Here is a 27044-nt window from a genome sequence, read left to right as displayed (position 1 = left end):
TATATATATATGTATATAGTATAAAGGTAATATCGAATAATTTTATTGATTTTCATTTTAATGATCTTCAAAAAAAAAGTATGTAAATAAAAATTAATGTACATATTTGTATATAAGTTTGCTTGTTCGATTTTTCATATGTATATGGAAAATGTTTTACTTATAAATATTTAAAGACTTTTCGATGTTTATAAAATTTTAAATGTGTACCACATACAATATTATTTATGAATTGATTTTATTATGTGCAATGAAAATTTTTTATTTAATTCTCAATATATGCACAATTTATATGGGGGAGTAATATTTTGCATATATCAATGTATTCAAAACCTTCGCTTTGAAACAAATTGAAGAAATTTTAATTGAGAGAAATTTAATATTTCCAACCATATAGATACACGGATTCCTTTCGGAATCACAGATATAAATTGTTAATTTATGTTTTTTGAAAAAATTTTATGTTAAACACTAAAATAATTTATTATTTAAATTAATAAAAAAAAAATTTAAAAATATATAGAATAATCATTCGGCCTTCATATAATGACTGATCTGCAATCAATAAAAAATTGGCGAAAAAATTATGATAAATCATTTTTTAAAAAATAATGTTTGTGAGTTAATTTTTTTTTTTGGAAATTTTAAACACCTAGTGGACTAGATGGTAAACAGAATTAAAATTCAAATTTAATTTGAATTAAAAAAATTTTTTTTGCAGTAATTTATTTTTATGTTATTCATTTATTATAAAACATTGCGCATTTTTTTAAAATAATAAATTTTATTAAAAACAAATTTATTAAAACAAAAGCAATAATATAAAAATTTATGAGATTGAAAACGAAAAATTTTAGTATAACAAATTCGACGTCAAAATATTTTTTTGTCATTCAGTGCGCATTAATTAACATAACATTATTTCTGCTTATAAAATTTTCGTTTAATTTTAAAATAATTTGCATATGTGCGCTATATTTTTTTTATATTATTGAAATGAGAATATTTCTAATAGAGTTTTTTCATATTATTAAAATTTTAGTCCTATATATTAAAAAACACGATAAATTTATTTATAAATATAAGTACGATATTGGGATTCGAACTATGTATGAAAGAATGGACAATGAATATTCTAGAAAATTTTTGTATTTTTCAGAAATATATTGTAATTCTCAATGCAATTTAGTGTTTTTGAATCAAAATTATTTGATTTCTATAGTCAAATTTTAATATACTTTCAGAAAACGGCTTATAATAGCAATAATCTTATTACTAAAATAAAAATTTTCTATATGGATATCAAATTCTTTGTAAAATTTCAAAATTTTTATATATTTTAATCAAATTCAATTAAAATGCAATCAAACAGACCAAAATTTTTTCGATATATAAGAAAAATAATTGATTTGTTTTTAAATTTTCCTTACATTTTCAAAATTTTCAAATTAGTGTTGCGACAGTATTTTCATATTATTTTCCGCAAATAAATATGCTGAATTGAAAATTTTTTTTTTTCAGTATATACGCATACATACTTAAATTAAGCAAAACAATAAAAATTTTAGCAGTTGTTACCAATTTCACATTCCTTCTTATATTTTACATTGTTATTATCAAATCATAACACATTCATTTACCCATTCATTTAACATTTAAGTTATTATAAATATGAATGTGTTTAGGTACATTATGTAGGTATATATAAGTTCTTAAACTATTATAAATTTATTAAAACACTATTCTATTGTATATTTATTTGTTTAAATAGCAATTTAATTTGCAATGTCTGCTATCAGACCATATAGAACTATAATAATTTTTAAAAATTTTATATTGTTTTATTAAATACGCGTTTTATATGCGTAGAACATTTTATTGATATTGTATTTGCTTTTAAATGTTATTTATTAAATCGTAATAGAAAATTATTAAAATAAAAATAATAATGGTTTTCATCATGAATTTCTATAGCATCATAAATTTACCATAACAAATTTCAATTGAATTTAACCATTCAATATGATTGGAATTGACGCAGTATAATCTCCCTGATGACCTATTAAAAATTTTTTTAAATACGTAAAAATTCTTGTGTACTTTAACCATAATGCAATTTTGAAATCATTATTATTAAAATGTTATACTTGATTCAATACTAGAATATAAATATAAAATATATTGAAAATATTTATATTTAATTCAAATTGAATTAATTTATAATTTTTGCTGGAACAGTATGAGAAAATATTGAAAATTTTCTTAAGAAACTCAAAAAAAAATCGATAATAAATGAAAATTAATAAAGACTTATTCAATAAAATTGGATTTAACTGAAGAAAATTTATGTAATATAGCCAAACAAAATACCCCCCAATTCTGAAACCATTTGAATTCCATATTACGGTAATATTCGGTTTTAAAATCATATCAGGTTAGACTTATATCAAAAACATTAAATAAGCCGTAACTCTGCCCCAAATATTCAAAAATTTAAAACTGTTTTGTAATTTTATTAAATTCATATAACTGAGCTTTAGATAAATATATAAATATTTGGTATTTTGTAATTCTATTCCATACATTCATGCTAGTAAGTATTCAAAACTAATGTTCAAGTTTTATTGCATTAAATCCGGCTGATGTCCTTATAATTTTTTATCATATTTTCATTCTTATAAAATTCTATTAAATTTTTATTTATCAATAAAATTGTTTTATGAAAATGAAACTGTTAACAGGAAAGAAAAATTATCACAACTACAAGCGGAAAAAGGACTTTCTTACATTTAAATATGCCTATAAAGTAATAAATTCAATACAATAAATCGATTGAATATAAAATGTTATTCAGATTATTAAAAGTTTAAGTTATAAATCAATAAGATTCTAGATTATTATTACAGAATATTTTAGATTTAAAGATTGTTTTATCAACTCAATAATTGAATATAATTCAATCACTAAAAGATGTTAAAATAAGGACATTTTTTTTTTAAGTTATGCCTAATTTGTAAATGCTTTCATATTATAGAAGCATTTTATAAAATTCAACTAAACTTTTTTTTAAAACTTAGGCCTATAAATGATATTAATGAGCCCATTAATTTGAAACAACACTATTAAATAGCAATATAACAAAAAATTTTATAATTCTATTAATTTTTAAGTGATATTCATAAAATTTTCCCCGAAAAAAAAAATCTATAATTTAATTTAATGTCGCCATTAAAAGAGAAAGTAAATCAAAAATTAAAACTTTTGAACCATTGATTTTTAATATTCAATTAAAAATTTAATTTCTTGAATTTCAAAAAGCGAATCTGTAAAATTAAAATTTAATTGTTAATTCACATTTTCTAAAGAACATCAAAAAAGTGTAATTAAATTTCGATCATTTTCAGAATAATGTGATTAAATTTTGTTTAGTTTTTCTTTTATGGAATCATAAAATTATAATAATAGTATTATATTTTTAATATATAATGAAAAATTTCATTAAATTGTATAGTAAATTGTGTGCTTCCTCTTGTATAATTAGTCAATTAACTATAAGTTGTATTTGCTCTCATAAATCCATAATGGAAATCGTTAATTTAATAATAAAATCGATAATTATTTTATTATCAGCAATTTAATGTACGTTTTCATATGTATACATAAAAATATAATATTAAATTAAATATTTATTATTGAAATCATAAAAATTTTAGATTGTCAAAATGTTATTAAGTAATTCCAAAAATTTTTCTTTTGAAATAATTTTCGCAAGAAATAAAGTATGTTATATCGCCCCTAAGGAGGAAGATGTTATTCAATCGCAAAATCGCTGTTTTCTGGTTATGGCATTTCTATGATAGAAGGAAGTAAATATTCCAGTCCAGAAATATAATCTGTATCCAGACCCTCCGTATATACATTTCCTTGTAATACAAGATTGTAAAAATTTTTAACTAACATACCCAAAAAAATTCATTATCTTTATTTATAATAAAATTTGTAATTCTCTACAGTATATTTAATCAAATCGTCTAATATGTAAAAGCATAAATTTACATGTAATTACAAAAACGATTAGCTTTAAAAGTCAAGTTCATCCTTTAGTCTGTCTATAAGCTTATCAACAATATTTCTATAAATTTTTTTACCTTTTGTGTGCTTGTGTCCTTTGATTTCCACATTATCTTTGTCACCGATCACAATATTTTTTTATTTCAAAAAAAAAAATTCAAAATAAATTCTTTTTATTTGAAATCTTCAATGGCCCTATACAGACCAATGGCCAGAGGAAAAAAAAGCACCTGAATAAAAACCCTAACACCAATAACAAAAATAAAAAAATTTTACATTGATTGGCACATGTATTTAATATAGATAAGATTTTTAACCCCAGATTTATATAAAAACTTTGTAAAATTTTTATATTTATTTTATCATTATCACTTGGCGTCTATAGCATTTATATAGTTACACAAAAAGATAATGACTTCTAATTTACTAATTTCTTATAAAGATTTACAAAAACAAAAAATAAGACAGATTAAATTTGATATATCAATTATGTTGTAGACATTTACAAACCCAAAGGTCATAATGAGAACTTCAACCAATTACATGTGAGTATATTATATGTACAAAATTGTGTATAATTTAATATTAAACAATTAAATTTAATTATTAGTTCGTAACGGAGTGGAACATTACAAGAACAAATCAACAAAAAAAAAATTGCAGCTTTAACTTTGCAGATTTAAAAAAATGAACTAATTAATGTTCTTTTAAAAAAATACATAATTGTATTACTAAACTTTGTAAAATATTGCATATTTTTAGGGAGAAAATATAATATATTATAAAGTATATAATGTTTATAAAAGAATTTTTTTTAAAAACATAATTGAATCACTAATTAATTTAGTAGTCGTGCAAATGAATAGGTAGATAAATAAATAAACAGGTGGACGGGCGAGCAGATGGATATATAGAATTAAGAATAAGAACAGGCAAACATATTTTCATTTTTAGTTTTTTAATTTCACTTAAATTTTTTATTTATTTGAAAATATTAGATAAACGAATCGTTTTATTGAACCAAGATTATTAAAAGAACAGGATGTGAAAAGCAACACTAATCTATGAAGCCATCATTGATAATTTCGTCGCACAAAAAATACTCTGGATGAATTTGTCAATTGCGCTCAATTGATTATATATGAAAATTCAGTTGATTACTATACTTACTACTAAAAGCATCCCACTCTCTCAAATAGATCGAAATATCTTCTTATGAAATGTGCTCTTCGTATTAGCTGATATATAACTTGAATTTTTTAAATTCATAAGAAGCTCTTTACATAATCCACAACCAATTCCTTTCTAAAAATCAAATAAATTAAATTAAATATTTATTTAAAAATTCATTATAAAATTACTCTAACCTAAGTGTATGTAAGTACTTCCTTAATGCTAACACGTTTAACTTCAATTATCTTATTGAAAACGAAAAATTTTCGATTAAATCTTTAATAAACTTAAGAAATTCCCAATACAGTATTCAAAAACGAAATGTGTAGCTCCTCATTTTTTTTTTTTTGAATAAAATAACCAAAAAAGCATTTTATTACTTTTCCTCCTTTAATATTTCCAAGAGAAACACAAAAAATTTTTATAATGTCAACATTAAAAGCATCACATTATATTTTATTTCTTTATTACTTTTATTATTTCAAATCCATATAAATAATAGAAAAACAAAAACGTATTCATTCAAAAGGATATACGAGTGATAACATTATATATACAAGTTAATTTAAGGAATATGGAAGTAAAATTCTGAAATTCTAATATTTGTATTTAAAATGAACCATAAGAATTTCATCACGTTCTTAACAAAAATTCGAATAAAAAAACAAAATAAAATATGTTGTCCTTAAATTTTTTGAAAAAAATGCAAGTCATATATAAATAGAATTGGTAAAAAAACGCACAGAGAAAAATAACAAAAGAATTCCAATACAAAAAAGAAAATTTTCATTCATCAATAATACAAAAATGAAATTGATTGAGATCTGGTTGTATAATGTATACGAACCCATGTCAAGTATAACAACAAAATCTCAATCTTTTTGCAATATTTTCTAACTAAAAATATGCACAAATTGTTCATATACAATGTTCAAATATCTGTACACACACATACTATACAAGAATTTTATAAGAATTTACAATGAATTTGAGAGCAACTTCCTTTATTTTTACTTGTATATCCTTAAAAAAAAAATAAAAATGAATAAAAAAAAATATTTTAGAAATTCCTTTTCATATAAAAAATTTCTGCAAAATTAACTTTTTTATTTTAAATTCCTTGTAGATTCTTAAATCTTTTTTTTTCTAATGCATAGCAATTCTTGTACAATATAGGAAGAAAAATTTTTCTTTTATTCAAAATTTCTTTAAATTTGCATATTGGGAATCAAAAAATAATTTTAGTATATGGATTGATTTTTTTTTGTTTAACAAAAACCAAAAATTATTCTAGAAATTTAAAAGAAATACGAAAAATAAACTGATTAGGTTAGCACATAACCGAATACAATGTGCATTGTATAATTTGCCGAAAAATTATGAAAATAATTTTTAAATACTTCTTTCTAATTTTATGGAAGTTAAAAAGTTTTTAGTTAATATACCTGGAAAAATGTAAATTTGACTCTTAACAGACTTTCGTTTTGTCCGATCCGAATTCCCTTAAAAGTCCGTTATAGTTAATTTCGATATTAAAAAGGACTCAAAAGTTAAATTTTGAGAAATATGTCCCGCTAATATGATAAGAAATGTAAAACCGACCCCTAGTTTGGTTTGCGACAGACGGACAGACCGACCTGCTTCTAAAAATAGTTTGTTTATGTTTCCCTACCACTCGAAAGTACGTTCCTACCGAAAACTCAATACCCGAATTTTGATACCATCACATGACCTCCCTTATTAAAAAACAAAAAAAAAACGAAAAATATTATATTTCGAGTAATTAATAAGTTCTTAGAGAACATTTATTTTTTCTAAAATCTTATTTTTATAAATTGCTCAAGGGATCGATCGTAAGTCATTACGCTCGAACAGATTCAGAATGAATAGATTAATATTATTAATATATATAAATTTTGATTTTACTTCAATATTTGATTACCATTGTGAATTTGAGTGACTAATCTGCTATGTGCTATGTGTAATATGTAAAAAGTATATAATAATATAATGAGTTAAGTACATATATATCGGCTCCTAATCAACAGATGCCTCAGAATCATATGCCCAATATTCTGGCCGAACATATCGATGAGGAACTACGAAGGAAAAACGGACGCACTCTAAGGAAACCTATAAGTAACATCACTCGAATCCACAAAAATCAAGAAATCCCTGTCACCCCAGAAATACTTGGGGCAGATCTGCAAAAGCGGAGTTAGAAAACGAAGAATTGACAATGGGATCAAGTTAAGAAAGTATTCCGAAGAGGGATAAACTAAATACAATCCGAATTTTACTACAAAGTAAGTAAACAACAAATTCAATTATTAAATCATTAGTATAAAATTCAACTGTTGCAAATTAACAGTTGAATTTTAGTATATGAGATCAAATTTTAGTAATTCAGGCAAACATATAGCTCATAAATATCGTAATTCTTCATAATTTAAACGAAAAATGGTTATTAGATTCACGTACTTCAAGGGATTACCACATAAAAATAAAACTCAAGTTGAAAGAGAAGTGCAGATTAAAGTAGTTTATATATTATAGTGACTTTTATTGAAGATGTTCAACCAGTTTATGACACAATTACCATGGTGCATCATACTATAAATAGCCGTGCTCAGTTTTATTGTATCATTTGGGTTTCAGCAAGATGCTTGACTTACTATAGGCTGCCGTAGTTTTTTATTTTATATTAAATATTTAAGGTTATTGATATTTATTGTTTATTGTTCTTGGTCCAACATCGAATATTATGGGCAGATATATGAAAATTACTTTTATATTAATTTTATTTTCCAAGTATATTGTATATTCAGCTATGTAATATTAAATATAATTTTTATTGTGACCTGACCGGGGTTTGCGCTCGGGATTCTTCCGTTAAAGGACAACTATACACCATTGGTCAGTTATCATTAAATAATAAATCTCGAATTTCTAAAGTTTTTAGAATATTTTAAAATGAACTTGAAAATCACGTCACTATAAAATAAGTCAGCATAAACTTAAGAAATATTATGTAATTCTAAGACTCATATTAACTTTAAACTATTCACATATGAGTTATAAAATTTTTCAAATTAGTATGAATACTGTAACATATTAGTATAAGCAATTCAAACTTTTAATATAAGTACTTAAAAATCAATTTACAAAATTTCAAGATTGAAAATTTCATATTTCAAATAAAAAATTTTAAATCCCAAGATTTTCATCTTCAAATAAAAATATTAATAAATTTAAAAAAAAGTTTATACTAAACTCAAAACCAAAATTTTTGCAAATTTTTTTAAAAAAAAAAAAGTTTTTTCATACTGAAATTTCTATAAACTAATTTGTATATTTTTATTTTCCAAAAAATTGTAAATTCTAATAATAGTTATCATTTATCAATATAACTATAACTATGCATTTATACATTTCTTATATTGATTATCATTTTTTAACGTTCATTTGATTAAATGAAGGATAAAAAATAATGGTTAAAAAAAAATCGACTAACTTTTATACAAAAAAAAAAAATTGTCGAGTTTAAAAGGATTTTTAGTATTTTTCTTTTTTTTTAACTATATACTTTTAAGGTTAAAGAAGAAAAATTACATGAACAAGTTGTAAACATGCTAACGTTGCTTCGACAAAAACGAAAACTAAACAAAACATTAAAAGAATAATAAAAGAAAATAAAAATTTTTGGAAAACTTTTACTTCTTTAAAACGTTGAAAGCAGAGCAAGGGCAATCTCATATTTTAATTTAATGTAGGTTCATAACCAGCAAAATAATGTGAAAAGATCAGGAGTTAGTTTAGCGTATAATTCAAATTCGCGAAATATTTATAAAACTTTGGAGTCGAATAATGTTGATTTCAAATATACTTTATCAAAATCCTTACACGCTAAGTATAATACGTAAATTACCTATCGTGAAAAATATTAATTTAAATTGAACGGAATTCCATAATTCTGATCCATTTTTAATATTGTTGATCCACTTAGAAAGATCATACATTAATTGTAAAAGAAAAATCTTCTATAATATTATTCAAATGAGAAATTACAACCATGACTTTGAAACCTGTTTCGGAAAATTTAAATCAAATCCTGAACAACTTGACAACATACAGCTCTACATCTTATCTAAACTTTATCAATACTACACGGAAATACACGGAATTAGAGTAATTGCATTTCAATTTACATTTCTTTAACAATAAATTTTGTAGTATTGCACAAGTTAATAGTAAATTTCCCCCATTGTGCGTTGAAAAACCTAGCCTGATCTGATTGTGCAGTAGTTTTGACACTGACCCTTTAATAGAATGGTCCTGGATTCTAATCCGAGGTCTGGTCACTATAAAAATTATACTTAATACTACATAACTTAACATGCAATACCATAAAATATAAAAGTAATATAAAGGTAATTGCCCATATATCCAAAATATTTAATATTAAATATCGCAACAACAATAAAAAGTATCAATAATCTTTAACATTTAATATAAAAAAATAAAAAATAAGGGAGGCTGGTCACTCCTCACTAAAATTTAATGACTTCGAAAACTGAAGTTTCTTTCTGAAAATTCAAGTTGAATATCCTACTGCTGTTATTATTCCAATTATTATTGAAAAAAATCTTACAAAACAATCTCTTCCGATGACAAAACAACAGTCTCTTCTAATGATCACCCCTTACCAGCAACAAAATATTTATAAAACAAAAACCAAAAATGAAAAAATGAAATTTAACAAATAACATATGCTTTTTTAATGGTCCTCAAGAGATTACCGAAAAAAGAGAAAAGTTGATACATAAGGAAAAACAAAAAAAAAAACAAGAAAAACAAAATTCATGAGACAAAAATGCAAAGGTGTGCAGAAATTTTTGTTTCTCTCACTCTGTTTCTCTTTTATCTTTTCTTTTCATGCAATCAGTTTAGGAAAAACCAAAAAAAAAAAAACAAGAAAACAATTTTTAAAAATAATGTGAAAAATGTGTTTTGTTTTTCCACTTCGTCGTTCTTCATCTATACGGTGCTCTTATCGAGAAATAAAATAAAAAATAAAATAAGAAAAAATTATTTTTTTTTTTTAATTTATTAGCATTGAAATTTCATATGTGCTCCAGATTTTTCCTGTAAATTTCTAGTTGTGATTTTTTTGTCTGAAAATAAATTGTAAATATAAAAATATTCAAGTAGATATGCCTAACGCCTATGCTGACATTAAAGTTCAAAAAACTAGTTTTCATAAAAAAAAAAAATTAGGAAAAAAAAAATTTTACATTGAATTCAATTTCAACATAAGATCATCAAAGTGATTCCAAAAATTTTCTTGATTAGAGGAACGTATAGTGTTTTTGCTTGTATTTGCAATCGTTTGTAGGTTTTGATTAATCATTCTATCGTGTATTTAATGCTTCATCAACTTAATTGCACAAAAGTAAAAATTATTATAAAAATCTTGTTTTAAAAATGCCTCTGTTTCTTTCCGTCTTAAAAGAAAACTCTTAAATATTTTCTTTATCTCAAATATACCTACAGAAAACTTGTTATGCTTGTGTTGTATGTAATGTTAAAAAAGAAAATGAAAATCTTTTAGAAGAATTTTAAAAGAGCGGGCGAGTATTGGAAAAGAAATAGTGATGAATAAAAAATATTTACGTAAAACGAAATGAAATTCAAAAAAAAAAAAGGTTTTTCATCTTTGACGTTCATTTTATTTTCTCTTTTTTTTTCTCATTTTTTTAAAGAAAATTGTGAATCTTAAAGTAAGTTAAAAAACAAATTGTTGGAATTTATGTAGGTGGATCACATTTTAGGTCTTATATTTTTTTATAAAATTTTATTTTATTTTTTTTTTTTTATTTATATAGCTACGTTACTCTTGATTTATTTATTTAAAAGTACTTGAATAACCTACAATCTCATATATAAGAAATATGCAATGAAACAAGAATTTTCAGTTTTCTTTTTTAAATTTTTTTTTTTTTATTTTTACTTTCCTTTTTTCTGTTTTTGATCAATTGTATATGTATGAAATGTTCATAATATTTAAGAGACCCAGACAGCCTTACAATAAACAATATAATAAGAAATAAATTGGAAAAAAGGAGTTGCACAAAGAGAAAAAAAAAAAGAAAAAATCAAAAATAAATCACGTTTTTCGCAATTTCTTATAATGTTATACAAGTTTATATTGTGCAAAAACAGAGCTGGATTTATTAAGTGTAGATAGAGAAGAGATGTCGCATGCACCTTCCACACACTACCGACAACAAGTATACTAGGCCAAAAATTAAGCCGATCAGTATTCAAAGTAAATAGCGACATGTAATCCTAATTTTTAATAACGTCTAAAAGCCAACCTTAAATAAAGGTTGGTTTTTAGACGTTATTAAAAATTAGGATATTTTTTTTTGGATCCAAAGAATTTTGTTCAGGATTTTTTCGGAATTGTTTCCGAATTTTTTCGGATTTATTCCGAACATTTTTCGGAATTATTTTTTCTTCAGATATCTGACAAAACCTTTTAGCAATCATGTCAGAATGACCAGATATTGAAACATATAGGTAAAATTTTTCTTTCTAAAAGTTGTCTTTTGTGAATGCATACTCAATCATGAAAAGTTTGTATTTACGAGTATTTGTTTGTATGCATAAAAGCGGTTCGTCTAAATTTTACATTAATAATAGTCTAAGATATGTGTACCTAATTATTGCAAAGAAGGCGTCCATTACTATAAAAAATTATAATGGACAAAGAAGAATCGAATGACGGTGCGATAATTCAAAATTAAAGATAAAATATTTTAGAAATTTTTAAAAAATACTGATGTCAATCAAATATTCCGAAAAAAGACAAATTAGCTATTGTGAATACTTAAATTAACTAGCTATATAAATAATCAAATTGTTTTCAAATACAATCCGTCACTGTCTACCTTTGGTATATCTGAACAAATTGATTTGATTCAAATCTGTTATATGTACACATAAGTAGATGTTAATTGAACATACCCCAAATAAAAGTTGGGAATTTTTTTTTTTTTACAATTTTGTTTTTTTTTTAATAAAATCAACTTTATTTTTTTATGTTTAAAAAAAAATTAAATTACAAATATTATTTACATATACTGTTATTTTAATTTAAAATATTTAATTTAATAACTTTGTGTACGCATTTATAAATGTATACGAGACGGTATGAAAATTTATAGAGGGCAATATACCACATGCCATTTAATATAACTTTTAAAATTTAATATACCGAAAAATTGACTTGCTTAAAATCATATAAATCCTACTTAAAATTAAAATAATTTCCTATACTTAATCAAATAAATTTTATTATTTTAAAAATTCTGATCTAAAAATAGAACATTGTACGGAAAAGTGAATAGAACTTTGGAAAAAAAAATGTATAATATATAGGACCTTGACTTATTTGAAATTCTATTAAATTTTTATTAGAAATAATCAAAATATTTGAATATTTTTCTACTTTCCACCATGATTTTTTAAGGTCTTTTTGAAATCCTAAAATTATAATATTCTTCCAATAATACAAATTTCAATAACTTGGAAAAAGTTAGCTGCTAGTTAAATATATGACGATTTGTTGAGAATACCAAAAGAATATTAATTATAGTTCAGAAAGTTGTAGAATACAATTACAATTTCTGAACTATAATTAATAAATATAAAAACTCACAATATTTTGTATGTAATTATTATATTGTTTTGCGAAATTAGAATTACGTTAAGCAAGGACCTTAAAAATTTTCATTATTTTTCATTTTAATTTATTTTAATAAATTTTTTTAAAAAAAACTTAACATAATCAAATTTTTTACAAAAATAAACTTCTGTTTCCATAATATTCTTGTCATCATTGTGGTACCCAAAATTTTTCAAAAAGCAGAAATCCCAACCACAATATAATAAAAATAAAACATAATACACCAAAACTTTTGAATTAACCAAAAAAATCTAATTTTGTTCTATCAGAAAATATTTTTATTTAAACAAAATCAGATTAACATTGAAATATTTTAATGTGTACAATATTGTTTAAAAATTTCCAATTAAAAATTTTCACCTACATACCAGTTAACATTCAACACAAACATAATATTCTCAATCTACAATCTCATACTACACATATTTAATAGTGTACATATATTATGGTGTGGCATACACCTATAAATATATGGTTACTAAATTATTATATACTCGTAACAATATGTAACAAAAGTAAATTATTCAGGAAAAAAACTGCCTTTGTTATACTAAATTATTGTGAATATAGGAACAAATTTTTTAGAATAAAATCCAAACATAAACCCAAAAACAAATATGAAAACAAATTTTAAATTAAAATTCAAATTCAGCTAGTATACACTAAACAATTTTTTTTTTATATTTTTATTATTTGAAAAATAAATCTTTAAAATAAAATAATAAAAAAAATTTGTATTAAAAGAAAAAAAATTTCCCATTGTGTATGTATGATTAAAACTTATGGCCAGTTTATATACAAAGTAAAAGTGGAAGTTCTAAATATCTCAAGCAAAGTTATTGTAAAAGAAGAGAAGAGTTTTTACAAAACGAAAAAATATAAAACTATTTTAATATTGTAATTCTTTTGAATTTTATAGAACAAGATTTCATTTTCATATTGTTTTTTTACTTTTTTTTTATTTTGAACTTCAAAACTTTGAAACTTTTATCGTATAAACGTTTATAAATAAAAAGAATATTTTACAACTTTAAGAGAAGTTATACTGGTTAAAATAAGAAACATACACCAGAAAAGAAATGAAATGATAAAATTTCCCTATTTTTGTTATTCTGCTTCTTCTTCTTCTTTATGATATTCTTTAAAACTTTCTTAATTTTAAATATATTTGTTAGCGTTAGAGAGAAAAAAAAATTCTGTAGGAATCTCGCAATAAATTGCAACATTTTAAAATATTTTATTGAAAAATAAATGGTTTGTACTAGCTCTAAGTAGTTAAAATTAAATTATTAGTAGATCTATTGCGGCATTCAAAGAAAGAATTTTAAAAAAATTTAGATTTTTAAAGGATTTTTTTAATAAATTAAATTAATTTTCAATGTGATTTCAAAGTGTCCTGCCACAATATGCTTTATATTACAAGAAATGTGTTGCTCTTCTTAATGTTATACTGTTAAAAATTTGTTTCTTTGTAAAAATGTAATGAGTTTTTCTATATATTTTCTCTTTTCGTTACACTCTCTTTAATGATATAAAATATTAATATAATTTTTTTTGCTGAGAAATAATATATTCACACACATGACATATAATTCATAATTCAACAACAATTTTTTTAAATTCAAATTTGTCAAAAATTGAGTGAGGCAATTATTGACATTGACATTTTAAACGAAACGCAACTCATTCTTATTTCCATTGAGAGGAGTACTTACAACAAGTAATCATATATCTATGCAATTACATAATAACTTAAAACATGGGATTATCTTAATTTAAGAGATTTAAAACCAAAATTAATCTGATTCTTAGATTTAGGAAGATTATATAGTTGGGCAAAAATCAGGTGAGAATTTTTACCGGGATCTTATCGGGCACAGCAAATTTAGGAATCACCTTAATAGGCTATATCTGGAAAGTGAAGGCACTTGCACATTCTGTGGAAAGGATGAAGAGACCTCAGTACATCTTCTGGGATAGTGGGATGCTCTCACTCATAGAATAAAGCAATTACTGGGGGACTTTGCTCTCATGAAGGTGAAGTTGGTTAAGGCTTCTTAGCCTTAATCAACGTCATCAGAATCGTGTGCTACAGAGCATATTCCGCAATCATAGGGGGGTACAATAGATCCTTATATGCAGTCGCAATACGCTGTTCCAATTCAACAGTACAATTCAACAATGTATTTAACAACAATTAAAACAAAATTCTGTATAAGTTTCTAGTATAATAGTTCTGACTATAAAATTTTTTCACTTTCTGTAATTAAGAGTCGATTTTATTGGAATATCTTTTGCAGATCTCTCAATGTATTGCTCATATTTTATTTCGAATTTTAAAATTATTAAATATTAAATTAAATTTTTAGGAAATTTTTACAAATTTTTATAAAATTTTCTCTAAAATATTCTTCTTAATTAAATAAATTTAAAAAAAATATTTTTGTATTTATTTTAATAAATTAAATTTAAATTAATTCTTCTCTGTTCTAAAATTATAATATTGTTTATTTTTAATATTCCTCAAAAAATACTGAAATTTTTTTATATTTTACAGGCCTATTCAATTATTATAACAATATTTATCGTATGTATACAGTGCCACAATTCTACAACTAGAATTGAATTTATTTTGTTACCACAAAAACAGTAACATTTTCTATTACAAAATAGCAATATTTATGGAAATATTTGCTTATCGCATGAAAATTAATTCAAACAATAGAAATACAAAAAATATGAATTCATTTAAAGTATTTAGAGTAAATTTCTTTTTATTTTGTTTATTATATTTTTCGCAAATTTGATATTATAATTCAAATTTTATCAAAATTTATAATTTAACAAAGGTTAGGTTATTTGGAACAAAGGTATAAACTCTTATCTTTCTGATTTATTTGCAAATCATAAAGGAATTTTGCATTAAAATTTAAATAAATAAATTGTCTAAAGTCAAATTTAAAAAAAAAACAACAATGGGAATAAAGATAATAATTACTGGCATAATCTATAAGGAATTGTGATTGTGTAGATTTAACCAACGCGCGATATTAAAAACAAAACCCCAAAAGCACTCATATTATACATACATAACAAATATTATGTTTATTTGCATATAATAGTAAAAAAATTCTCAAATTTTTCTACTATTTTAATTCATTTTATATACATATTAAAATACCGTAATATTTGTACTCGCTAAATACTCATAATAAGCTCCAATTGACAAACACTCATACATTTCAATTATACGAGTATTATAAACATTTGAATTCCCTTCTTTTGATTTTTCAAATATAAATAAGTCATTATTATTCCTTTTATTATGTTATACTATGATAATTGTTGCTATTATCCTTGAAAGGATTAAATTTCAAATTTTATATTTTATTAACATTAAATTTATACGATTTAATTTATTTGAAGTAAATTATTTTTTTATTATATAAAATGAAAAGAAGAGTTGAAAAGTGCCTTAATCCACATAAATATGAAAATTATGAAAAAATAAACGAGGAATAAATAGAAACAAAGTCATATACGTACATACTTATATATAATTAAAATAACGGAAATTCAAAAAGAAACCAATTTAAATAATGTTAAAATTAGAGTTATAAATTATAGAAAAATGTATTCAATTAATGAATATTCGATTCGAATGCAGGCAATACAAAAAATTTTTGATATTTAATCGTAGAATGCAATGAAATTTATTAAAAGAGTTGTTATACGTAAGATCCTTATTAATTATTAGAAGAAATCCAAATTTCAAAGAAAATTTCAAAACTCGGTTTAGTCTGTTTTTTAATAACTGCAGAAATTTATAACAATTTCGTAAGCTCTTTATTATTATTTAACTCCGAATGAAGATAAAATTAGAATCATATATTGAATTTCAAATTTTTTTAGTTGAATTTAAATTTTTAATCGTGTTACCCCATCATAATTTTAATTAATTTTATATCCTATAGTTAAGAAATTGTAATATTATAAAAAAGACAATACTCTGTTGTGCGTATAAATTGTGCCTACGCATTTTTATATTCGCGTTTAAAAATAGGCATACATTCCAAAAGAAATTTTCCGAACAAAAGGATTGTTCTCTTATAATCAAAGAAAAACTTTTGTATTATTTTAAAAACTCTTAAAGAATTTAAATTACAATAAAAATTTAAATTTATTGTATATTATTTATAATAAAAACACTATCTATGACAGAGTTAACTATATATAAATGGAAGATTATATATATAGGTATACGTATCATAGAAAATGTACAGGGTTACTTATAGAATTTTATAAGAGTTAATTTAGTTTTTCTAAGAGCGATTAGTAGTTTTAAATTAAAGATTTTGAGTGAAAAAGTTAAGTAATTACTGGAATGTTGAATGCATTCGTACCCAAGGTATACAATATGATTACGAATAGTAGAAAATAATTTTATAATTTTATTGAGACCTTAATGGAATTCAATTCTTAATATTAAAACACTAGCTATCTTAAATTTATATAATTAATTTTGAAATAATTTCTTTTAACAAATTGCATAATACTTAAACAAAATTATTCATACTTAAACTTGTTAATCACATTTCCTAAAATTCGAAATAGTTTTCATTGTTTCAAATTGAGAATAATAATCAAATAAAATTTTTAAATTTTCGAACTTTTTCTTTTTCACACTTGTTTCTGCGAAGTTTTTCATAGTTATGTAGTTGAGTAATGGTAATCCAATAAAAAAAATTTTAATGATAGACAAAGTCTATCGATTTTTTATCTAGTGATTTCAATGTATTGCTGAACTACAAATATTTTATCATGGAAAATATAAAGTATACTTACTCAATTATTTTAGATTTTAATACTGCATATTTTATCAGTTTAAAGTATGTGTGCGCCTGCACGTATGCAATTTTAAATAATAGATAAAAATAATTAAATGATCCAGTTTTTCTTACTAAATATAGAAAAATTTTATCAATTTTTATTCTTTACTTTACTTCATATACAATAATTTTAAAAAACACCCCATATACACGACAAGCAGTAAATTTTACTCTGTAATAAATTTTATAGCGCTTATACTTATTCTATATGTTTTTAATTTTATATGAATTAACTATTAAATTAATTGAATATTATAAAATTTAAATTTACTATATCATTAATTTACTATTCTCTTTTTCAGTTTTTAGAATTATTGTTTCCGTTAATTTCTGTTTAATTACTCATATTTCAGATCTTAAATGATTTACGATATATAGGAGACTGTAAATTTAAGACTAAAAATTTTTAGACTAAAAATTTTTAAGATGAATTCTTGCACAAAACAAGAAATAGTATAAATTATACTAAATATTCTAAATATTCTCCTTTAATATTTTACGTTAATTTCACTGTAATTTTAAAGAATTCTAATAATTTGACTTGTAATTATTTGGATGGGTTAAAGAAATTAGTGTCACATTTTATAGATGTTTCAGCGTCATATTTTATATTTGTAGACAATTTATTGAATTTTTTTTGATTTAATTATTGTAGAATTCATTGAATCTTGTAAAAATAAGAATTAAATATCTTGTAATATCAACGAGTTTGTCTCTCTCAAGCCACTCGATTTACTCGGGTAATTTTTGCAATTTAAATAACCTTGAAATTTTATAATTCAACACGTAAATACTGTAATTTAAATGGTTAGTTTGAAATTTTCAAAATTAAAATTCGATATTCGCAATTAAATAAAATGGCCGAAAATGCATTAAATTTATGTGAAATTACCACTACATTTTGATTACCATTAAATTTCTATACTAATATTTTAGGAATTTAGTATTTCTTATACCCATTAATTGAATTAATATTGCAAACCATTATAAGCATACACTTAAGCATAGACCAATTCAAGTAACAAAATATAAAATATTTCTTGTAAACTCTGAAACTATAATTTACGCATGAAATATTCTACACATACATCAATTAAATTTTTAAAAGCTCCTAATTTTAAAATTAATTTTTCATGTCTAAAGCATTTCCATCTAAATATAACAGTACTTATATACCTTCTTAATAACATCATCATAACTTCCTCTTAATTATATTTCACCCTTAAAATTAAAACTAACAAACATTTTTTTAAAATATAGGTTCCTTTTTCCATTTTGTAATTTTATTTAATTAAGATCATGTTTTAAAAATCAGTATCGCGTTTAATATAATTTAATGTCAATCTGTATTTATTCATTATAAAATTTTCTATATACCTATAATTAACATAATAAAATTTTGTTTCTTTTTTTGTCAAAAAAGCAAAATACGTAATTATATTAAAAAGGATTTTTTTTTATTTACATTATCTATGTGTATTCTTCCCATTCATACTAAATTTCCCTAACAACTATAATATTATACTAATTTTATTATATTGTTATATAAACTTTAATGTATTCTATATCAAATTTAATTATAACAATTAAATTTTTCAGTCTTTCTCTATACTATATAAATAATAAATATATAATAGAAGTAAAAGGTGTTATACAACTATAACTGTTATACAACTGTTATACAGGTGTTATACAACTACAAATTTCGTCTTAATAAAATTATAAAAGCACCTATTTTTTCCATTAACTAAACATGTATTATAATATGTATGTACATTCAACGAAAAACAATAAAATATTAAAAAAATATGAAAAAAAATCGTTTTCTTTTAGAAAAATCCTTTCTAAAGGAACAAGATTTCAAAAAATTTTTCCTAACCTATAAGTACACTAAAGTATATACACTTATATATGTAAAACAATAAAAATAGAAAGAAATATTTCAATATAGAAAAGTTACTTAAAAACTTAAACAGGAAGAGCCCATAGACTAAGATGAATTTAAGATGCAAAAAAGAAAAGGAATAAAAACAATAAGTATAATAGAAAATAAAATCAAGGATCCATAGAAAAATATTTACATAAAATAAAGGAAAAGAAAGCAAAGCAGAAAAAAAAGAAGCATAATATTTTTCTTGACAGGATTCAGCACTTTAAATCATCATCACAAAATCAAGAAATTATAATATCAAAAATAAAGGGTTAAAATGTTGTTTATTCTCCTATTTTGAATGAATATAAAAAATTTTGATTTTCCTTGAGAAAACAAAAAATCAAAACATGAAGTTTTCATTATGACAACATTGTTAGAATATCCTTTTCTCTTATTTATTCTGTTATTTTTCTTATTTGTTGTTATTTTATGATTTTTTTTTCTATTTTAATTTTATTATATAAGAGTATGTATGGTTTCTTAATTTATTTTGTTACTCTTTGTACATGTATGTAAAACATTTTTGCTTTGTATTTTCTAACAAGATTTTGTAATCCTTAAGAAAATCGACATGCCGGATATTTTTATGGTCTGAAGATTTAAGGTTTTTTTTTTGCTTTTGTTTTTATGCTTTTTGTGTTATTTTGCTATTTGATTTTGAAAAATCAGTTCCAGGATATAGAAATATTGAATTAATGTTTTTTTTTTTCCTAATAAGACAATAAATAGTCCTTATAAGATTAACATCAGAATAATGAAAATATTTCTGTGGTTAACAAATGGAAAAACTTCTTATGTCTAATTTGGTATTTTAATAACGAATTTGAGTTGCTTCTTTTGCTTTTGGTCAAAATTCGGTTATTTCAATTCAATAATTTCCAAAGTTATGGTAAATTTTTTAGGCCAATTTGGTTATTAATTTAAATTTGATATCTCTAAATTTTATATTGTTCTATAATTAATTCAGAATTCAGAAAGCATAACAACTAACTGATAATTAGTTAGAAGATTTAAATATGAAAACAGTAAAATTAAGGTTTCAAAAAAAAAAAAATAATGAAATTATAATTAATATTTTCCTATTATCCATTCCTTTAATTTAATTAAACAAGATATAGTCAAATTGATTGGGTTGCGTATTGTATCTTAAATTAGTCCACTGGGCAATAGGTGACTAAATCCAAACTGCCATTCAATCAGACTAAAGGCTCTTAAGTTACACTATATGCATTCTTTAAAAAATTTTCAATATTTCAAAAATAATGCGCCTACAAAATTTTCTATTTTATTTATTTACCTTAAAAAATTTGAGTTTTATATAAAAATATATTTTATTACCATACAGATTTATTGAAGATATAAAAGAGATTTAATAAAGATTTTTACTACATTTTTCTTTTCTACTTTACATAAATAACTCACCTGCGAAATTTTGGGAACCTTCAGATTTGTTTTTCAGATAATTTAAAATATTTTTTTAGACAAATTTTGTACGATTGACCCAAAATGAAAAGTATATAAAATATTACCCTTTACCGTTATATAATTTATATTTATATAGATAAATATGTTAAAATCTATAATATCGATAACGGTAAAGCATACACTTATACTGATGTCTACATTACGGAATAAAAAATATTAATAAAATTGAGTGTTAAAATAAATAATAAATTTAATATTTTTTTATATTCAGATTTATGTCTATAAGAATATTAAAAATAGAAAGGTTTTGTACTTTAGTGTTTATACAACAGCAAACTTTATTAGGAGCACTAAATTTAAAAGGTCTACAAATTAAGAGCTATTAAATTAATTATAAATTTAAATTTATAGGCTGAATATTCAGATTGGGTTTTGTTTTAACTGGTGAAGTTTCAAATTTTAATTGTAATTTGTACTAAAAATGATTGGGCCTTTACGATTCCATGTTAAAAATTTTAAAATTTAAAAACGATTTAGCATCAGCGTGATTATAATATTGAGTGTTATGACTAACTTGCGAATATCCTGCTATTAATCATATCAAAGTTATTATTAATAAGCATAAGGAGCTGCTCTTGCCTCCACAATGACGTCTATCATTCAGAATCTACTAAAAATATTGTGTTAACAATAAAATGTAAGTAAATTATCAATTTAATTTTCATTGTAATGTTTTTCAATAAATTTCAAATCTTATTTTTACAAAATTTGTGAGTGCCATAAGAGTTTCTGAAATCTTCTGTACCTAATAAATTTGACTGAATTGTTAGTATTCATAATATTTACCTTATATTCAATAAAAAGAAAATCTTAACTATCTATTAAAAATTATTACTTTTCATTTTATTATACTGATTTCAATTATATTTTGTTTTTTTATTTTAAGAATTAATTTATTTTTATTTTCTACAGCCGAAATTGAACTATAAAAAAAAGGAGTTAAGTCTTCAATAAGGATATATGTATATCTGCTTAAAATGGCAGCATATAGATTAAAATAGGAAAATATTAAATTTTAGAAAAATTAGATTTTTAGGTAAAAAATTTTAAATTTAAAAATTAATCTGAATAAAAATTTAAGAACCCCAAAAAAAAAATCAAAATTTACAAAGGCAATAAAAAAGAAAATATTGGAAAATTTTAATTTTGGGCATTTTTTTAATATAAAAATAAGAAAATATAAAATTAATTTTTACAAATTTCATTTATTAAATTTCAAGATGTCTTAAAATGGGATTATTGTTTATATTTAATTAAATCAAAGAATTATGAATCTCATATGCGTTTATCCATAATTTTATTTTGAATTCATAACGTGCTAATAATAGAATTATTAGAACTCTTTATAGGAATATAAAGTGATTTAGGGTCAAGACTATGCAATTATATTATTTAAAATCATATAGAAGAAATCTGTAACAATTATTTTATAATAAAAAAATATAAGTATGAACTTATTGCATTTAATTAGGTCTGTAACTTGGAGTGACTCTTGAATTGCATGAAACCTGTTCAAATTTATACAAAAGCGTGGCACTCATGTCTTATATTTTCAGATCATTAAGCTATTGAGAATTTTTTTAAAATTTGATAAATAATCTTAAAAACAATTATATTCTAATTATACATTTGGAAAATTAAGTCATACATAGAGTCACTTTCAATATTAATTATTTTAAAATTTTAACTGATGAGTAATATTTTTCAAATTAAAATTCGAAATTTTAAAAAATATTGTGATAATGAGTAATAACTTAAATTTTTATATAACGATCTAATATTCTTAAATAACTTTAAATTTTATGACAATATCAAAACTCTATTTTAATTTAATTTTAATTAATAATTAAAATAAATAAAAAATTACATTCAAATTCTATTTATTATCTATACAATTTGACAAATTTCTAATAGTATAATAGCAAAATTTAAATTACATATACGAATCATTTAAACATCAAAATTAAATCTACATCAATCATGTACAAATCAATGACTTGTAAAGATTCAATTTAAACAATAAAATGAAAATATATACTATAATTACTTAAATATTAAAAACCAATAATAACATCGGATATTATAATAATAATAATAATTAGAATAATATTCAGAGTAATTATAATTTTGTAATTTTATAATACTCAATGAACAAAGAGAAAAGAATCATCATACCTATTCAACAATAAACAAAAATATTAACATTAATCATTTTCTATGTTTTCTATATAAATGCACATTATTGCACGTACACAAAATTCTATAAAACTTAATTAGATAATTAACAAATGATTCAGTATAATATTATAATAGTAATTTACAGAGTATTATACAGATTTTGTATAAAATTTAACTTAATATTTTTGCTATTACTAATATTTCTGTATATTAAATAATAAAATTATTTTAATTGATTTATACTGGCTTAACATTATATTTTGTAATTTATCTATAAATACAAGATATAAATTCTATAAACTTAATTTAAAAATATTTTCATTTTTCTTTTAACAATAATAATTTTGAATTTACTATTGGCTTCATTAGATATACCTTAAGCCCTTATGATTATTCAAACAAAAATTTTAAAAATTTATTTATTTAGTTTAAAGTTTTGTAAAATTTCTAACATTTTTGAGGAATCTTAGTATCTATGCCGACATTTTAAATTTTTATAAGGTATAATAGCAGTTGGTCTTGACAGTTTTAAGAATAAATCTAAAGTTTCTTATACGTTCTGATTACCATGGTTGATAAAGTACTTTTAACACTCACCATATATTAAATTAAATAAAAAATAAATTCACATTTAAAAAGAAAACCAATAAAATCTGAAAACTAGTCAATTTTCTTCCGATTTCCGTTTTGATTCTTACAAAACACACCTACGTTCTGCCTACATCATATATCAAAATTAAAAATATAGTACACATTAAATTAATAATTCAGGTTCACAACCACGGAATACACTTTAACTTTCAACAATTCGCCAATTCTCTTAATACAAATTTGAACTTTAGGAAATAATGAATGGGACGAATAGTCGAAAAGCATTATAAAATTTACAAAAAGAAAACAAGCTTTTCGCAAAATTACGGCCAAAATAATTGCCTTCCTTTTTTAAAAGCAAAATTATTAATTAAATTTCTGTTAGTTTAATTTCATGGGAAATAATTAAGTATATAATAAAAAATTAATAATTTATTTGGAATTATCAAAATATTAAAAATTATAATTACCAATTAGAGTTCCTTTATTCTTGCTCCACAATATAAATAATATTTTTTTTTAAAAGTTTCACAATATTTTGTTTTTAAATTATATTTTATTATATATAATTAATTTATAAAATATTTTTAATACTATGCACTTTTAAAATAATTTTTCATATTACAACAACAAAATATTTAATATTATTGAATTTACTCAATATTTTGAATGCAATATTTTTTAATATTTAATTTGAATAATTAGCTCAATTGTCACTCAAATGTAATTTTATTTTTAATAATTAAATTTTTAACTTTATGTATATAATATTGTGTGATTATTCTAATAAAATTATTATTAAACATATACAATTACAATTAGTAATTAAATAGTAGATCAAATAAATTTTTAAATAAAATTAAATATTTAAAAGCCCAAATTAGGTAAATAATCGAAAATATTCCCAAAAATTTCAAAAGATTTAAAAAATTTTCTTTATTTTGCCTAATTTTGTGTTAAAATTTTCTTCTACTACATTTGCTATTATTAAATCAAAATACAATTTATCAATAAAAACAAAATTTACTGTCATAAAACATTTATAACTCATATTTATTTTTTCGTAAATTTTTCATTTTATTAGTTATCTTGCTATTCGCTTGAAGTAAAACTCTAACAGTTGTCACAGTTTTAGTGCAAGCGAAAGAATCGTCTTATAAGTAAAATTTCCTAATCATAGTTGCAATTTTCTAATCACTGTATAATTTTCATTTTGATTATTAATTTAAATTGTTTGTGCTTAAAAGCCATATACTAAGTCCATACTTTTTTGAAAATTATCTAATATGTTCAAGATTTTTTCTGTTTCTACATCATTTTCATACAAAATACTTTTATAAAAACGTTAATATCTGCTGCACACCTTGCTAATATTGTACATTTGAATCCTTGATCAAATCATCATTACTTGATTCAATAAAGTGACTATTGTCCTTTAAACCACAATAATGTACACTTTCTTAAGGTGCGTATTGGTACATAAAGAGAAATTTTTAGAATAAAAATGTTTTGTTTTCTCTATAGAATTCAAATTGTCTATACTAATATAGCTATAGAAATTATTATAAGAAAATTTTAAAAATTTATTTAATTGAAATTTAAAGAAAAACGAAATTTATTTAAAAAAAAAAATAAATTTTTTTCTGAAGAAAATTTTTATCTCCTCTATTTTTATCCAGGATTTCTAAGAAAAAAATTCAATAACACATGAATATGTATTTTTCAATTTTTGTATATTTGATTTTTATTTTTTTTTTTTCTTTGCGACAATTAATATTTAAATAGAGATAAGAAATCATAATATTAACCTTTTCTATAAAGGTCATGAAAGCTTCAACATCTATATAAACATACAAAAATATTAATATTGAATACTAAGCAAAATGAATCATTAAGTATAATAAATATTGTGTTTTACATATTCTTATTGAATCGGTTAAGATAAGTGAATATTTATATTTCGGTTTCAGTATATGCATTATTATATTGGACAAATAAAAATATCAAATATAATAAAAGAAAAAACAAATATGCGCGTAAGTAAGATTCAATAAAATTATACGCAAAACTCCTTTATTTACACCTTTCCGCTTCATTTTTGTATATATATATACAGGTATACATGTACATTTTTTATGATTAACATAAAGGTATATATATACTTTATGTTAACTAATATGAAAAATAACAACATTGAATCACCGTTATTTCTGATATAATTTTTATATGTATAATAAAATATATTGCACGGGATATGCCAACACCTTCTACATAATATAATAATTTGGTTGAACTATATTATACAAAATTAATTTCTTATCTGTGAAAGTATATGAGCTATATATTCAATGACTTAATCATACATATAAATTTTAATAGTATAAGAACTATAAATGTAGACCTGTTAACATTTTCTAAATATAATCATATAACATTATATTTCAACGTTAAACAGAAAGTAATTAATTCACATACTCGTATTATAATTTTTTATTAATATTATTACAACCATTATTGCATTATTGCTTGTAAAAAAATGGCATCTCTAATTATCTCTACTCAAATTTAAAAAAAAATTATAAATAATTTATAATTCAAATATAAATTTTTTTTTTCAAATTGAGTGAAAGCTTTACTTCTTTTTGCAATTAACAGAATAGAAAATTCTAAACAAATTTTACATTCTTAGGAATAGTCACTCATTTTTCTTATTCGAATTTGTGCACGTCTGCGAAATACATGCATATGAGTGATTATCCCAATATGAATAATTAAAAATTCTCAATAAATAAGAAATTGTGTGGTAAAAATTAAATTAAGAGACTGATCGTAAGTAGAAAGTGAGTAACTATCAAATGTAATTTTCGAGTGAAAAGAATTACTCCGTATTGCATATCTAATTTTTTTCTAAAATGTATACAGAATTTATTCACAGTGACAATTTAAGAAAAAATGCAAAAATCTAATTCAAAAA

At 22.0% G+C, this 27044-nt stretch overlaps 1 protein-coding gene across 4 annotated transcripts in view; it reads right to left on the bottom strand.

Moving 5' to 3' along the window:
• The window catches only part of LOC129618573 (nitric oxide synthase), a 199967-nt gene extending 175256 nt beyond the window's left edge, over window positions 1-24711 (bottom strand). For all 4 annotated transcript variants that reach the window (XM_055533403.1, XM_055533406.1, XM_055533404.1 and 1 more), the window contains exon 1: window positions 24541-24711. The gene's annotated coding sequence lies outside the window, so the exon portion shown is untranslated. The remainder of the gene's footprint in view (window positions 1-24540) is intronic.
• Window positions 24712-27044: the final 2333 nt, after the last annotated feature.

The sequence above is a fragment of the Condylostylus longicornis genome, unplaced genomic scaffold (assembly GCF_029603195.1).
Source record: "Condylostylus longicornis isolate FDR11 unplaced genomic scaffold, ASM2960319v2 ptg000009l, whole genome shotgun sequence".
Lineage (NCBI taxonomy): Eukaryota > Metazoa > Arthropoda > Insecta > Diptera > Dolichopodidae > Condylostylus > Condylostylus longicornis.
This window is presented reverse-complemented; position numbering and strand designations above follow the sequence as displayed.